Below are 4,969 nucleotides of genomic sequence, written 5' to 3' on the forward strand. Positions count from 1 at the left end.
CACTATCAATTCCTTATTTTGGCAAATGCTGAGAATGTTAATTCTGACTGTGATGAGCGGTGGTCCGCTCCAAACACAGTTTGAATTATTCTGAATTCAAACGCCGTATGACAAATTTAAACGCTATCGTATTTTATCACGGGAGTGGAAGTTTTGAAGAATACTGAACACTAGTTTTCACACATGAATACACTGATTTATTCGTATAGTAGTACAAAATTCGAGACTAAAACTTAGAATTAGAATTTAGATTTAGACTTAGAATTTAGAGTTAGAATATTATACTTAGAGTTAGAATTTTAGAATTAGAGTTAGGATTTAGAATTTGGACTTAGAGTTAGAATTTAGGAGTGCGACTATACTGTTCGGTGTCGCGCAGAGAACTGCCAAAATTCGGGACTGCTCTGAGGTCCTTCGTTTCGGCGGCTCGGGCCTGCGGCGGCCTGGAGAGGGGGAACTCTCCGGAGTAGGGGCTCTCACCGTGGTGGGAGATCCTTAGGTGCTACGAAGCGCCACGCTTAGTTTCTAGGCGGAGTTAAGCGTCATGGCCGGCTTGGCGCGCTTTTCAAATAGCGTTTAAGGAACTTGGAGTAAACGAAAAAATTTATACGGCCGGACGTGACACCGGGAAGATGACCAAACTTGATCATTTAGAGGAAGTAAAAGTCGTAACAAGGTTTCCGTAGGTGAACCTGCGGAAGGATCATTAACGTTCCGGAGGTCCTGCTCTGCGTCGAGAGTCCTCTCTTTTGGGAGAGACGCGCGCTCGCAGCAGTCGGCGACTGAATGGACGCGCTGAAAAGGCGCTCTCAGAGAAAAAGAAAATAACGGATTTGACGGAATTTGTTGTTGTGTTTTGATATAACGACGGACGCCGTCGCGCCTCTCTGACCGAAAGTAGTCGGCAAGCAGAGCAGCGCGCCCGGCGGTGTTCGACGACGATTCGGAGCGAGACGCTTCGCGATCACGCTCGTGTGTGTGCCATTCTCCGGCCACACACACACACACAGAGCGTCGATTCGGCATTGAGCGCGAACCGGTGGTAACCTATGCCCGCGCACGCGTGTGTGCAGCACCCACGACGTTCGTCGACGCGCGCCCTCCCCGTTGTCGCGGGGCAGCGGTCAGCGTGCCGAGAACACACGTTGTGCGACCGCGAGTGCCGAGCGAGAGGACCCCCATATATTATTATAATATATATATATAACACAGAGAAGGGATCGATGATATTTCGACCAATCTTTCAACTGTGTCGGTCCGACGGTTTCTTCAAAGAGCTTCCGCCCCGGCTCTCCCGTTGCGGGAGAGACGCTCCGAACGAGAAACACACAACTCTATCTTTGTGCCGTAGCCTTCCCTGGCGGGAGGCGGCGGTCCGCGCGCGTCCTCGGACGCGCGCGGACAGGCTGATCGAAGAGCCATCACGATTATTCTCTCTCTCTCTCGTCCAAGAGAAGAGGCCACGATGGTTGAACGAGAAGCGCGTTTCTTCGCGAACGCAAAAATTTCGAACGATTACCCTGAACGGTGGATCACTTGGCTCGTGGGTCGATGAAGAACGCAGCTAATTGCGCGTCAACTTGTGAACTGCAGGACACATGAACATCGACATTTCGAACGCACATTGCGGTCCACGGATACAATTCCCGGACCACGCCTGGCTGAGGGTCGTTTTAGTACCCCTAAACTGCTTGCGCCCGAAAAGCGCGCACGGCCACGACGCGGGCGACCATAGAATGGCGCGCGCGTCGCCTGTGCCCTGTGCAACGCTTACAATGGGCGTACGAGCGATCGTTGGACGTTCGCCCAAGGTGTCTGTGCCGCGCCGACCGGCCGCGGTGCACATCCTGGCGTCGTCTGAAATGACAAACCGAAATAATAATATTAATAATGAGGAGGAGAAGCGCACAAGCGTGTAAAACGTTGGCGAACGCGCGCCCAGAGAATGCTGCGCGAAATAAGAGGGGGAGCGTGTTTGTGTATTCAAGTCGTGTGTGTACGCGAGAGCCGAGGAGAAATGGGATGAGAGTAAGAGCGCGTGCGCAGGGAGCAACAAACGGCCAAAAAAAGGGTCAGGACGGTGAATGGCACCGTTTTCCCTAGAGCGGCGCGTGCGTCGTTGTCTCCCGAAAGTAGGTAGCGCTTGTCTCACCGTCTCTCCTCTCCGTACATCACACAGACTGACCGGACTGCTCTCGCACTCTGTGCCGCGTCTCTCGGTGCGATAGCGCTCGCGCGTCTTATGCCGAGGCGCCCTTGCCCGCACACATAACGGTATTACGGAGAAATATACGGCGCGTCGTCGTCCGGCGGAGAGAGCATTCGTAATCCTTTACCTCTTTACGGAGAAGGGTTTTGAATCGCGAGCCGACCGCGTGTCCGAGTCCACGAAATTTTCGTAAAGCGAAAAAAGGGGACCGGCGCGCCGCGTCGTGTACTCGTCGAATCGATTCCGCCCGAATTTCGTATATAAAAGAGAAGGGAGAGCCGAGAATTTCGAACCCCGCGATATATCGTCTCCATTACCACCAACGAGTGTGTGTGCGGTTAGCGCCCCGGCGATTTGCCTTCTCGCGTATTTCGTGTGCTGCCGCTGCTGCTCTCTCGTTCGACGCTCTCTCTCTCTCCCTCTTATAATATATATTATAGAGGAGAGACGACGATGAGCGACGCGGAGGAGGCAAACGGCTACGAAAACTCACTATGCGACGTCCTCAGAGCAGGCGAGATTACCCGCTGAATTTAAGCATATTATTAAGCGGAGGAAAAGAAACTAACCAGGATTTCCTTAGTAGCGGCGAGCGAACAGGAAAGAGCCCAGCACCGAATCCCGCGGTTCCGCCGCAGGGAAATGTGGTGTTTGGGAGGATCCGCTTATCCCGAGGTGCCGCGTCGCGTCCAAGTCCATCTTGAATGGGGCCACTTACCCGTAGAGGGTGCCAGGCCCGTAGCGACCGGTGCGCGCCTCGGGAGGATCTCTCCTTAGAGTCGGGTTGCTTGAGAGTGCAGCTCTAAGTGGGTGGTAAACTCCATCTAAGGCTAAATACGACCACGAGACCGATAGCGAACAAGTACCGTGAGGGAAAGTTGAAAAGAACTTTGAAGAGAGAGTTCAAGAGTACGTGAAACCGTTCAGGGGTAAACCTAAGAGACCCAAAAGATCGAACGGGGAGATTCATCGTCAGCGGCGCTGGCTTCGCGTCGGTCGGCGATGTCCCGCGGAGTCCTTGCGGCTCGCGCGCGGGCACGCTACCGTGCGCCGATGTCCGGCGCTCGTCGTCGTGCACTTCTCCCCAAGTAGAACGTCGCGACCCGCTGGGTGTCGGTCTACGGCCCGGGTGCGGTGTCTGTCGCGTCGCCGGTATAACGGCACGCGACAAACCCTCGGTCGCCCGGCCGGCTGCTCGGCGGTACGCGCAAAGTATCAGGCCGCACTATTCACGGTGCGTCGAGACCGTCGCAAGCGCGCGCCACGGTACTCGGAGGTTACGGACTTCGCGCCGTCCCCGGTCCTGGCCCGCTGTTGGTTACAGTACGGTACACCTTCGACAGGCCTGCGAACGTCTCCCGCGGTCTCGCTGGAGACCGATACCGGTTGGCGACGCTACTGCTTTGGGTACTCTTAGGACCCGTCTTGAAACACGGACTAAGGAGTCTAACATGTACGCGAGTCATTGGGACTTGTCGCGAGACCTAAAGGCGTAATGAAAGTGAAGGTCGGCCCTGGCCGTCGACCTAGGGAGGATGGGCCGCGTCGCGATGCGGCCTCGCACTCCCGGGGCGTCTCGTTCTCATCGCGAGAAGAGGCGCACCCAGAGCGTACACGTTGGGACCCGAAAGATGGTGAACTATGCCTGGTCAGTATGAAGTCAGGGGAAACCCTGATAGAGGTCCGTAGCGATTCTGACGTGCAAATCGATCGTCGGAACTGGGTATAGGGGCGAAAGACTAATCGAACCATCTAGTAGCTGGTTCCCTCCGAAGTTTCCCTCAGGATAGCTGGCACTCGGCCGTTCCGCAAGGAACGCGCGCGAGTCTCATCTGGTAAAGCGAATGATTAGAGGCCTTGGGGCCGAAACAACCTCAACCTATTCTCAAACTTTAAATGGGTGAGATCTCTGGCTTTCTTGAATTATGAAGCCACGAGCATCTTCGGATCAGAGTGCCAAGTGGGCCATTTTTGGTAAGCAGAACTGGCGCTGTGGGATGAACCAAACGCAGAGTTAAGGCGCCCAACTCGACGCTCATGGGACACCATGAAAGGCGTTGGTTGCTTAAGACAGCAGGACGGTGGCCATGGAAGTCGGAATCCGCTAAGGAGTGTGTAACAACTCACCTGCCGAAGCAACTAGCCCTGAAAATGGATGGCGCTGAAGCGTCGAGCCTATACTCTGCCGTCAGCGGCAAGTGGGGCGGCAACCGGGAGCGGGCGTTAGTCTTCTCTCGCGTCGTCACGAAGCCCTGACGAGTAGGAGGTTCGCGACGGTGAGCGCAGAAGGGTCTGGGCGCGAGCCTGCCTGGAGCCGCCGTCGGTGCAGATCTTGGTGGTAGTAGCAAATACTCCAGCGAGGCCCTGGAGGACTGACGTGGAGAAGGGTTTCGTGTGAACAGACGTTGCACACGAGTCAGTCGATCCTAAGCCCTAGGAGAAATCCTATGTCAATGACGGCGTACAATATACTCGAGTGTCGAGAAATAATAATAAATATTATACGAAAGACACACGCCCGTCGGGCGAAAGGGAATCCGGTTCCTATTCCGGAACCCGGCAGCGGAACCGCATACAATTCGGGCCCTCGTAAGAGTGTTCGTCGGGGTAACCCAAAATGACCTGGAGACGCCGTCGGGAGATCCGGGAAGAGTTTTCTTTTCTGTATAAGCGTTCGAGTTCCCTGAAAATCTCTAGCAGGGAGATAGGGTTTGGAACGCGAAGAGCACCGCAGTTGCGGCGGTGTCCGGATCTTCCCCT

At 54.9% G+C, this 4,969-nt stretch overlaps 1 non-coding gene and 1 pseudogene across 1 annotated transcript; both read left to right on the forward strand.

Annotated features, from left to right (window-relative positions):
- The first annotated feature begins 1,516 nt into the window (after positions 1-1,516).
- On the forward strand, positions 1,517-1,671 carry LOC146723657 (5.8S ribosomal RNA). The gene has a single exon (XR_014924448.1). It is a non-coding gene; the product is annotated as a 5.8S ribosomal RNA (ribosomal RNA).
- A 1,038-nt stretch (positions 1,672-2,709) lies between these two features.
- The window catches only part of LOC146723658 (large subunit ribosomal RNA), a pseudogene marked incomplete at its 3' end in the record, with an annotated part of 3,497 nt that continues 1,237 nt past the window's right edge, over positions 2,710-4,969 (forward strand).

This window comes from Nylanderia fulva, unplaced genomic scaffold, assembly GCF_048542155.1.
Source record: "Nylanderia fulva isolate GAGA-0341 unplaced genomic scaffold, ASM4854215v1 Scaffold1787, whole genome shotgun sequence".
Taxonomy (NCBI): domain Eukaryota; kingdom Metazoa; phylum Arthropoda; class Insecta; order Hymenoptera; family Formicidae; genus Nylanderia; species Nylanderia fulva.